General features: G+C 35.3%; 1 non-coding gene across 1 annotated transcript; it reads right to left on the minus strand.

Annotated features, from left to right (window-relative positions):
• Positions 1-6,188: 6,188 nt before the first annotated feature.
• On the minus strand, positions 6,189-6,259 carry TRNAC-GCA (transfer RNA cysteine (anticodon GCA)). The gene has a single exon. It is a non-coding gene; the product is annotated as a tRNA-Cys (tRNA).
• Between the last annotated feature and the right edge of the window lie 6,138 nt (positions 6,260-12,397).

Genomic DNA, 12,397 nt, shown 5'->3' on the forward strand with positions numbered 1-12,397 from the left:
CTACAACATAAATGTTGGTTCAAGAAGTTTTGGAAGATACGAGTTCCCAACAAGATCATTTTATATACTTAGTTGGCTTGGAAAGACAAAACTCTGACTTGGGAAAATCTAAAGAAGAGACGCATAAATGGACTTGGTCGATCCGCCCTATGCATGACTTCATCAGAAAGAAAAAAAACCAACATTTTCTATTGGAATGTTTGATAGCAGTCTAGGTATGGGACCATGTCTCAATTCTCTTTGCTTTCCCTTTACTAAACCACACCTCTATGGATTCATGTTTGTTTTGGTGGAGTAGGATATCTAAAAGGCAACAAACTATTCCATTTTTTATCTTTTGGTAAATCTAGAAGGCTAGAAATGCCATTATCTTTTGAGGGCATGCCACTTAACGTTAACAAAATTGTTAAAAATATTTCAAATTAGATGGAGTCTCAGGAGAAAAATCCTATACATGTAAAGGATTTGAGTTACAGAAACATCCCTCCACACATCACTTTCCTTGCATGATACTTTGATGGAGCAACACAAGCTGGTACATGTGGTTGTGGTGCGTGGTTGTGTATGGACAATGAACAACAATACAAGTTATACTGGTCTAGGGGAAATGGCACCAACATGCGGGCTGAAATCATAGCATTATGGGGTTTATTGTGGTTTGCAAAGCTATTAGATGTTCAGATCATTCATATCTTCGACGATTCACAAGCTCTAATTAATGATATGAATGGATCTTCCTCCATTTCCCATCCTCATCTGACGGGTTGGCTCAATCACATTGAACAACTTAAACTATCATTTCATAATATTTCCTTTCAACATATCCACAGAGAAAACAACTCCACGGCGGACGCTATGTCAAAGAAAGGAATCAATGTTGATGCTGGTATGATACATTTCTGTCTCCTGGTACATAACAACATCATTGCTAAGGATGACATCGTTCTCCCTTGGCGTTGATCTTTGACACTTTTCTTTTGGATGGTCTTAGCACATTTGGTGTATTATCTGGGAACTGTTTTTTATCTTCTCTTTGTTTTGTTATATATATAGGACATATCCTAATGTTGACATTACACATATATGTTCTGATTTTAGTTTCAATATGTTATGTTCTAGTGTTTTGACCTTGGGTATATTTGACAATATCCGAAATTGGTCTGTTCCAATAGACCCATAATGCATTTTGGTAAACATCATGTAACTAGAAAATTGGTGACATATGTACTGGCTTACTATAATACAAACCAATGTTGTTTTCCTTCTCAAAAAAAATCTCCCACCTCAACAATCCTAAAACATCTCACAAATAGACAAAAACCATCTTTGGTTGACACTGAACCCAAACTAAACTAGGAAAAAAATTAAAGTCTAAATGTAATAAATGCTTCTTATCTTATGTCGAGTGATCTCACAAATAGAGAAAAATCATCTTTGGTTAACACTGAACCCAAACTAAACTAGGAAAAAATTTAAAGTCTAAATGTAATAAATGCTTCTCATCTTATATCGGTGATCTCACAAATAGACAAAAATCATCTTTGGTTGACACTGAACCCAAACTAAACTAGGAAAAATTTTAAAGTCTAAATGTAACAAATGCTTCTTATCTTATGTCTTACAAAATCTATGTTTTGAAAGATTTTTTGGGATATTTTCCAATCTAATTTGTTTATGAAAAAATATTAGAATTACAAATTTGAATTGTGAACTCTCCACTATTTAACTATTCTATCCAACCAAATGAATACTACTTACTGATAAAATTATAATATTGCAAAAAAAACTATTAAAAAAAAATGCGCCAAACGAAAAATGTTAAAGAGCTGACACCGGTAAAATTATAATATTGAGAGGAGAACTCTTGCAGAAGATGCCACAACGAAAAATGTTAAAGAGCTGACATATGTCAGACATGTGAATAGTCAAAAGAGAGTGCAGCACTGAAGTCGCTCAGACCATTGGACAGGAATTGAACTGATTGTCCATCGCCTCGATTGGTCCGTCACTTAAAAGTTTTAAACCAGTTGTTTGGTTGGGTGGCATCAGACCAGAAGCCCAGACTGGTGACACCAGGAGCAATGCATTCTGATAGCACCCAACGTACTACTGTGCCGAACACTTTAATCTGGTTGGCTGACATGAGACTTGAAGGCCACACTGGCTACACCAGGAGCACTGCATTCTGATAACACAACGTGCTACTGTGCATTTAAACAGTCATTACAGGCCCACATTAGTGGACTGTGGAAGCATTTAGGAATATCAATGGAGGTCACTGATCAAAATTGATAGACAGCGTTAGAAATTTGTCCAGCTTGTTTGGAATTTTTGGAAGTTAGTTGTCAGATTCCATGAGTTTGATGGAGCGTTAAAGCTTATTGCAATAAATTTTGTTAGGAGAGATACCTTTATATCTTAAAAGTTTTTATGTGCAATTAAAATTTCAAAAAATCTATAAAGATTATGTAGTTATACATTTTCAGGGTATGGTAGATGAAATGGTTTTTTGTTTTTTTTTATTTAAATCAATTTTAATTAAAATTAGGTAGAATTTTTTAGAAGTTTCAAGTAATAAAATTGAATTTATTTACATATTCAAAATTGATTGTAAATAGAAAAAAATCACAATATCCCTTTAAATTTTAAATTGTATAACGGCAAAGCATGTCATTTATTGTTAGAATGCCTTTATTTTGGATTTTTTGTTTTGCTTAATCTAATTGAAAATAGATATCTTAATACCGTTTTTAAATGATGTTTTGACCATCATAGGTGAAAAAATAATAATAATAAATTATAGATTTAAAACCTTAATAAACTAAAATATACTAGATACATTTGAGATATCAATATATATTTGAGCTGTTAAAAATATAATTGAAATAAATTAACTAACATAATTATATAAATTTAATGGCTGGTAAACGCTATAGATATCAATATGTAAAGTATCAAAGTATTTATTTCATGATACATCTCACATGACTAAAATTAATAAAATAATAAAAATTAAGCATGAAGATTTACTCTACTTAACCATGGGACTTCTTAACTTGTGATTATGATTTGTTACAATACCATGGTTTATCAATATCACATATCTAAATCCATAACTCCATATGACATTCGTTCATACAACATTTTTTTAATTAATTCTTTTAATTAAAAAAATAGAAAGTGTATAACTACTTTTAAGATGTATTTCAACTTTTAATAGTATTAAGAATACTCTAGAATTTTTTGTGGAGATGCAAAATTTGTGGAAAAAATTGCATCTAAGGCTTTAATAACTTAGTGCATAATAGATTCAAAAGTAAAATGAATTTACCTTGGTTTATTTGATTTCTCTTTAACATTATTATATTGCCAAATATCAACTCCATATTGAAATGAGAAGGAATTCCATATCTCCACTTTATATTGAAAATGGAAAAAATTACATATATCCACTCTATATTAAATATAGAAAAAATCGTATATGTCCCTTACACTGTATAATAATATAATTTTTCAATGTAATAATTTTTATTTTTATTTCTAATTATTATCTCTCTTTATATAAATTAAAATATCTAAATTATAAATCCATTTATATTCTTTATCTAAATACAATCTCTCTTCATAATATATTATAAAATGCACCTCTATTATCTTGGTGGAATTTCTCTTTGCACTAAATTGGATAATAGACTTCACTTATCACAATACACTCGGTTCCATAAATCCCCCAACCTTTATATATCTTCATATTTGGAATTTACATTAATCCTATAAACAACCCCAAAATTCAATACCACTATCAAATTGCCATATGTTTTTACATTAATCCTATAAGCAACCCCAAAATTCAATACCACTATCAAATTGCCATATGTTTCTATCTTCATATTTGGAATTTACGTTAATCCTATAAGCAGCCCCAAAATTTAATACCACTCTATCAAATTGCCATATGTTTCTATTTTGGATATTTAACTATATTGAATACAAGGAAGTACAACTGTCATCTTCGAAGTAAAGCACTTTGCTAAAAATATTTAAAGTTATGACACGAATTAGAATCACATTTAAGAGTGGGTAAGATAAAATATTAAAGGACTTGTTAGAAATATTTAAAGTTAGATAGGAATTAGAATCATATTTAAAGAGTGGGGAGATAAAAGATTATGAATCATAATACAATTTGTTAATTATTAACAGTTACAAAGTATAAACAAATTTAGTATTTACATTCTAGATAACCATTTTGTTCACTAAGATACATATTTATAAATTTTTGAGTAATTAGTTTCCATTTTGTTTTGTGGGATGAGGGATTGTGTCACTCATTTCACTGCTCAACAATTAGAAGTTACTTTTTTTCATGACTTTCAATCATGCAATTGGTTTTTCCATACAAATATACATGTACTTAATGCACCAAGCATATGTACCATCATGATTTATAATATGAGTGTTATGACCAAATCATATCATAGTAATTTGTAGATGCATCACAAGGATTCTAGCAATCTTTATGTTGCAGGTTTCTTGCCTTTTTCATAATCCACCAGGTATTAATGACAAACTTGCTTTCATATATTAACATTTTCATACAATTCTCAAATTGACCAAGAAAAACCAATCCTTCAACTACATGTTCCTTATCAACAAACTCAACATTATATGATGGAATCACTTGTCTTAAGCTTAGAAACTACTAAGCCAATACTCGTGGACTCATGAACACAATGCAATCTCGACATTTACATCATACCTCGCACATTTTCATACAATCTCTCAATGCATTACCAAACATATTTTATCTCATGAGTGTGTTATTCATTCATTTAATTTATGTTCAACATGTAAACTCAATGCATGCACATATTACTAAGATTTTACTAAATCTTTATGTGCTAACAATTTTGTCTTAACTATACTCTTTGTTGGGCATCCATGCAATACATACAATAAATTAAATAAAATATATATATCAAATTCAATTAAAAAAATATCTTACCCAATTCTTTTACAATTTCAGCTTTACTTAATATTTCCCTTACTTATTTGGCTACCATCTAACCATAGTTTTTTTAATACTCATCTTTAACTCTTATTCTAAAAAACATTATCCTCAATCATGAAACTACACACTTCAAATATATTATACATTCTTTAGCATAACCACTTAATAATAACCGTAATGTTGATTGGATCCATTGAAATTCTTTACTCATAATAATAAATTAAAAACAAATAGACCCAATGCAGACAGACTTAATTCTGAACGTACTTGCGGATTCTTTAGGATCAAAGTTGAACATCTTTTTTTCGGTACAAACATCTATATCTAGCACATGTTAGATATAGCACTTGAAATGGTATATGAAAAAGCAAAGGAATCTATGACTTATGTCCCATATTTTTCCGAGAATGGAATTCATATCAAATCCGATCAATTCAGAACCATCCAATAAAACAGGGACTCTTTCTATTCCTACTAAGAAAGAGAAGAGAGATCGTTCTTCAGTGGAAGAAATGAGATTATCGACTCATTCTAGAAAAGAACTAATGAATTCAAACCTGTTGAAGAAAATAAGATTTTTCATAGGAAAATGATAATGATAAGGGATTACGTACATCCCTTATGGGGATAAAGAGGAAATAATTCCATGTAGAGTGTTTCAATTTGGAATGAAGATTCAATATTACTGGATCCTTATGGAACAAAATATATTACCATGCATGATATGGAAGGAACGCAATAATTGATTCTTAAGCATTACCATTATAGCCCACTTCTCCCCCATACTACAAGTGAAAGGGAAAATGTAAAAACTACCATTAAAGCAGCCCAAGTTATACCAACTATATCCATACGGATCATGTTCTCTAAAAAATAATGATTTCATCATTGAAATGATAAGGGAACTATTAACCATAGTGCAAAGTTGAAGTTGAAATGAATGGTCCACCTTTGCATTTTGAATGTTACTGACGTTCGAGCTGATATGAGAGATCAATAAATCCATTTGTTCATTGACCAACAAGTTACTATAACTAACTCGAGGGTCGTACATTCACGACGGAATCGGGATCAAATGTACGTAACTCACTATCTATATTGGTAATATGTACCAATATGTCTCCAGAGGTTCTGTAATGGAAATACAGACTTTTCCTTCCATTTACTTATCTCAACAAGGCGACACCCAGATTCGAACTGGGGATGGAGGATTTGCAGTCCTCTGCCTTACCACTTGGCTATGTCGTCGAGATATGGGAATCCCATGGACAGATCAAATCTTTTGTCCTTTCAAGTCATTCGTCCGTCCTTTAAGTATATTATGAGATGTATGCTAAAGTCAACCATAAAGGAAATGGATCTAATTTGTTCTCCGTCTTTCTTTTGATCTGACTATTTTCATTAGGAAACTTTTTAAGTGAGATTAACATTTAAGAATTGTTTGATTCATTCATTCATAGCTCCATTTCACGTGGTTGGAAGAAAGTATCAAAGTACCTCTTCCTTATCCTTTTTATTTTAATTGGAAGTATATCTGGATACGGGTAGAATTTCATGGGATATAGTGAAGACTGAATATACATCCGAATCTTTTTGGTCGGATTGATCCATATAGATCAATCTGGAATAATTGAATAGATTTTTCTACAGATGGGAAACTTCCAATGCGATTAGATGAAAATGAGGGAGCGTTTACAATCCCTGAATTTGGTAAGATACAATTTGAAGGATTTTGTTGTTTTATCGATCAGGGCTTGATGGAAGAACTTCATAATTTTCCAAAAATTGAGGATATAGATAAAGAAATTGAATTCAGGCTTTCTGGTAATGAATATGAATTAGCATAACCTTTCATCAAAGAGAGAGATGTTGTATATCAGTCCCTTACATATTACTCTGAATTATATGTACCAGAAAGATCGATTCGGAGGAATAGTAGGAAGATACAGAAACAAATTGTATTTCTCGGAAATATTCCTTTAATGAATTCCCATGGAACATTTGTAGTAAATGGGGTTTACAGAGTCGTGGTTAATCAAATATTAATAAGTCGATAACGGGCTTGGGGTTAGCCTGGATCCAACAATCCTTTTTCATCTAGTTTTGGTGTCAAAAACAATTGTGCCAGACTGTCATGATTTGTAGATTTATTCATACACATGCCATTATCCGCTATCCATAGTTTATCGAGTTATATAGGAATCTGGGCCCTGCTCTAACCAAGCATCCCAGTCTTTCTCTGAACACTGGGGATAGCTTATTAGCTTATGGCTTCCTCGACCAAAACCTACCTAACCTTATAGATCCTGACCTTAATAGTAGGACAAGAGAATACAAGAAAAGAAAAGCTTCCCTCAACTTTCTATTGATCCTGACTCTGGCTTAGCCCAAAATTGTATCAGTCCTTCCAATGAGCGGGAAGATGGATACTGGCGTTCGCCTTCGGTCTTGATCAAGGGTTGTTCCTTGTCTTGTGACCTGCCTGTGATGACCTCTTCTCCCCCCTGATCTATGGGGGTTATCCTTTCCTACTCAAGGTCTTGGGCTGGCTTGTCCATCCAGACTATTAAGATCTATCGGGTAGGTCATCCAAAGTGGAAGCAGGGGTAGGCGAGCTTTCTTGATAGCTTGAGCAATGGCGGTAGGGTTAACCGGTATCGGTTCATCAGTGGTAGGTTTTATTGCTTGGCAGGTTAGTTAGTTAGCGATGGTTCAGATTCGGTAACAGCATCTTAGCCCTATTAGGTTAGGTTGGGTCACAACTTATCAGCCCAACAACTGGCGATAGAAGGAATCGTCGGGTCATTTCTTCTTTCCATAATTCCTCTCCCCTCGGGGATTGGGGTGGGTGGGTCGGAGATCTCAGTGGCTGTCTGCCCTACTGTTTCAAAGCTTCCATCTTCCGTCTTCCGTAGCTATTGCCTCCATCTTCCCTATTACGTGGCGCGCAAGCTTAAACACACTAAAGATAGTTAGTCATCCAGATGAACAATCCATTATCTAGGAAACACATCTTTGTTCTATTTAGAAAAATGAGAAAATCACGAGCTCCTAACCTAATAGGCAGGCTTACACCCTAGGTAGGATAGGTTGGGGACCAAGGAAGCATATTGTTGAACACCCAATCCAGGTAGGCTTAAAGAATATTGATTAAGGTAGGTCTCTATTCATTCTCTCCAATGGGGAGGGGCCCCAATAACAGAGAGGGAGAGTAAGTAGCCGGTGTATATTTCCTGACTTTGGCCTTGAAGTGGTAAATTCGGTATAGAAAGGTGGCATAGTCAAGGTAATCAGAGTGGTATGACTTTCTAGTGAAGTGAAAAGCTCGTGCAAAGTGGTTCATTCTTTCTTTGGAAGTAGCGTCCTATAGTAGGAGGGAAGGTTCTTCCTGCTAGTTAGGGAGTTAGGGATAAGCAGCAGATTAGGTCAATTAGGCCTCAGGGAGAGGTAGACTGACTAACATAGTATAATGTATAATATATATATCTATATATAGACACTACACTATAGTATAGTATATCTATATCTAGTATAAAGGATAGGGGTGGGGGGCGGTGGTCGAGCGATGGCGGCCTTAACAGTTCTTCTCATTCATTTTACTTATTGGGTGGGGGGGCGTTGGTTGAGTCACTAACGTACCTCTCCTTATCAGTCGAGCCGATGGCGGCCTTATTAGTCGAGCATGCTTACGCACCCTAACAGACCTCTCTTTTGGGGCCCCTCCCCCTTCTTTGGTCGGGAGAGTGGGTTCGTAACCTCACCTCCTACCCCAAAAGAGAGTGGAACATTTTATTGGCTTAACCTACACTTTTACTTGTACAAACATTCATAACTAACCATAATATTCTTTCATATTCTTCCCAGCTATAAATAAATCAATATGTCATTTACAAATACTTATCTTACCTTGTTTATAGAGTTTTGAAATACTATTCACATTAATACCGTAAAAAAGGTTTATGCATTGGTTAACCCAATGGGTATCGCCACATGCTCACAATGATTCAATTATGTTCGAAACGCAATTGTCGAATATTTTCATTCTTCAACATTAATGGCAAAAAGTTGATCTCAAATCTCTTTGCTGAGAGATAAAAAAAAATTTAATGTAGTAAAGAGTTTTTTATTTTTAACAAGGCGGCGTAGTGAGTATTTTTTGTCACTTAATTTAATAAAATATTTTAATGTTATGATGTGTTGTATGTGCTTTAAACAACAATAATAATAAAATTATAAAATACGTTATATGAATATTTATTTAATTTTTTAATTATTTTTTCTAATATAATTAAACATTTTTTTGGTAGATAAAAGTTATATATATATATATATATATATAGATATATATATTGAAGAGAATGATAACAAGTTAATAATTATTTATTTAAAATTGAATAATGACAATTTTTTTTTTATATAATGCTCATATTATAGTACACATTTCATGTCATTAGAGTATAGATTGATATAATGAGAGTGGTACAAATTGTACACATGTGATTTTACATATTTTTTTCAAATTTATATTTTTTAAATTATTTTTTATTTAAAAAATAAAACCCATAAAAATTATCTCTTCAATACTTTACACCAATGAGAAAATGATATTTTTGAATTTAATTACAAACAATTTGTGTTTATGGCACATAGTAATTAATATCGTGGCCTGACAAGACCTTCAGAAGAGGCTACTCTTTCAAGTTTGATAACAGTCTCCTCCTGAACCCTGTCTTTAATCTTTTTGTTCAGACAGCATGGAAAGAAATAAAGGACCGGGAGAAAACAAAATTCATTTTTTCCACTTTGAGGGAAAAACTATCCGAGCTCAGGGACCTGGTGAAAAAGTGGCAATTCCAAAGACACCAGGAAGACAGGGCGGACCTAAATCAGGTTCAACAGGAATTGGAGTCCATTATGGAATCCACTGATTTTTCCTCCTGCTCTCTTGAGAGGAAAGCCTGCATCAGAGCTCTGGAGAAGAGAAGATTCTGCTTATTAAAACAGGACGAAGAAAAATGGAGGCTCAAAAGTCGCGCCACTTGGCTTGAATTAGGTGACAAAAACACAAAATTCTTCCACAAGTTTGCCAATGCTAGAAGAGAGAGGAACTTCATTTGGAAAATCAAGGATGAACAGGGGAATGAGGCTGTCTCGCAGGAGGACATCACTCGGCTCGCGGTAAGTTTTTTCAATAAACAGTATAGCAGAACAAACGATATTGCTTTCAGTGATATCTGATGGGGGATTGACCCAATGCCTGTGATGTTTGATCACGATATGAATGAGGAAATTTTCCGTCCTGTTGATGAGAATGAACTCCTCAATGCCATGAAATCATTCAAAAAGGACAAAGCCCCCGGACCGGACGGCTGGACTATTGGTTTCCTTATTCACTTCTTTGACCTCTTTAAAAAAGATTTGCTAAGCATGGTACAGGCCTCTAGACTATCTGGTCAAATCCATAGCCTAACCTCCTCCACACTCATTGCCCTCATTCCCAAAAAAGATGAGCCTGAATCTTTCTTCGATTTCCGCCCTATCTCCCTTTGCAACATCTCTTTCAAGATCATCACAAAAATCATTGCACTTAGAATAAAGGGAACACTGGCCCGGTATCTTTCTCTAAACCAGCATGCTTTCCTTAAGGGTCGAAACATCCATGATGCTGTCACCTCCACTCAGGAATGCCTCCATTCCATTGCCACCAATAACACCAAAGCAGCCATCCTGAAGATTGACTTGCAGCGGGCTTTCGATGTTATCGACTGGGGATATCTTCAATGCCTCCTTGCCAAAATAGGATTATCTCCTGATGTCATCCGCTGGATTATGGGGTGCATTGAAAATGTTAACTATGCAATACTGGTGAATGGAAGGCCTTCCCCTTTCTTCAAGGCTGAGAGGGGCCTCCGGCAAGGATGCCCTCTGTCCCCCCTCCTCTTTATCCTTGCTATCGATGCCATGAGTCTTCATATCAATCGTGTTGTGGCACTGAAAGAATTCTTACCGATAAGGATCTGCAAGAACATCAAAATGTCACACAACCTCTTTGTCGACGACGTGCTCATATTTGCTATGCTCTCAAAGGCTTCTTGGCTATGCATAAAATCCATCCTAGATCGATTTCACAAAGCTTCGGGGCTTGCCATGAACAAAGCTAAAACAATTCTCTATCATAATGGAGCTGATGAACACCTCATTTGCTGGATAGCCCAACTTTTCGACATTCAATATAAGCCACTTTCAGATGGAATCAAGTATCTTGGGTTCAGATTAAAAGGTCGTTCCTACAAGTCCTCGGACTGGCACTGGCTCGTAGATCGCTTTCTCAATAAGCTCGCTCTCTGGAGTTTCCGCACCCTCTCCTTAGGAGGCAGGGTTGTTCTCGTCAAATCGGTCCTATCCCAGCTTTCAGTCTTCTGGGGTCACCTCTTCCTCCTCCCGACTTGCATTATCCAAGCTATCAACAGGATTATATCAAGCTTTATATGGGGAGCCAAGGCCGAGCGTAGAAAAATTCATCTCGCAAAACTGGACCTTCTCTCATTACCAAAAAATTCTGATGGATGGGGCATTCTGAACATTAAAACCTTTGGGGCTGCTCTTATCTGTAAATCCCTTTGGAGGGGTATTTTTGGTACCAATCCGTGGAGAGACATCATTCGTCAGAAATATCAAAAAGGCAGGGGCATTGAATTCTGGTTCAGATTTGATTCTATTGGTATCCAACAGGGCTCCGCCATATGGCTCAGTTTTAGAAGGGTCCAGCGATATTTTCTCAGCAATCTAAAATGGAAAATCTTCACAGGCAGCAAGATTATCATAGGCCTAGACTCCTTCGCTGGATTCAGGGGAACGTTACAGTTTCCTCCCCCACTTCTTTTTTTTCTCCGCAGATCTGGCTACTTCACATGGAACCATATCATAAAGGATTGGTGTGGCCCTTCACCCATGCTTCAGGATGCTGATGATATTGGTCTTCCAATAGACCTGCTCCCTCTTTGGACCGATCTATCTTCCTCTCTCCAGCAGGGAGGCATTCAGCGATACACAAATGTTGACCACCTGATCTGGTCCCTTCCATTCTCTGTCTCTCATGCAAATGTAAAGGATATTTACTCTGATCTCATTTCTACAAACATTTCCTCCAAACAGCGCTTTCCAGTCTTCTGGTGGAAGCTTGGATGCCCCCTCAAAGTTATCTTATTCTCCTGGTTGGTGCTTTTCAACAAGAATTTAACTTGGGACTCCTTGAGGAGACGATCATGGCACGGCCCCAGTAGATGTGCTCTCTGCAATATGGAGGAGGAGACAAACTATCATCTCTTCTTCAAATGCTCTGTCTCTCAACAAATCTGGTATGACCTTGCTCAGTTTTTTTCTTTT

Source organism: Pinus tabuliformis, chromosome 6 (assembly GCF_031772625.1).
Source record: "Pinus tabuliformis cultivar Carrire ecotype Pingquan chromosome 6, CPIR1, whole genome shotgun sequence".
Lineage (NCBI taxonomy): Eukaryota > Viridiplantae > Streptophyta > Pinopsida > Pinales > Pinaceae > Pinus > Pinus tabuliformis.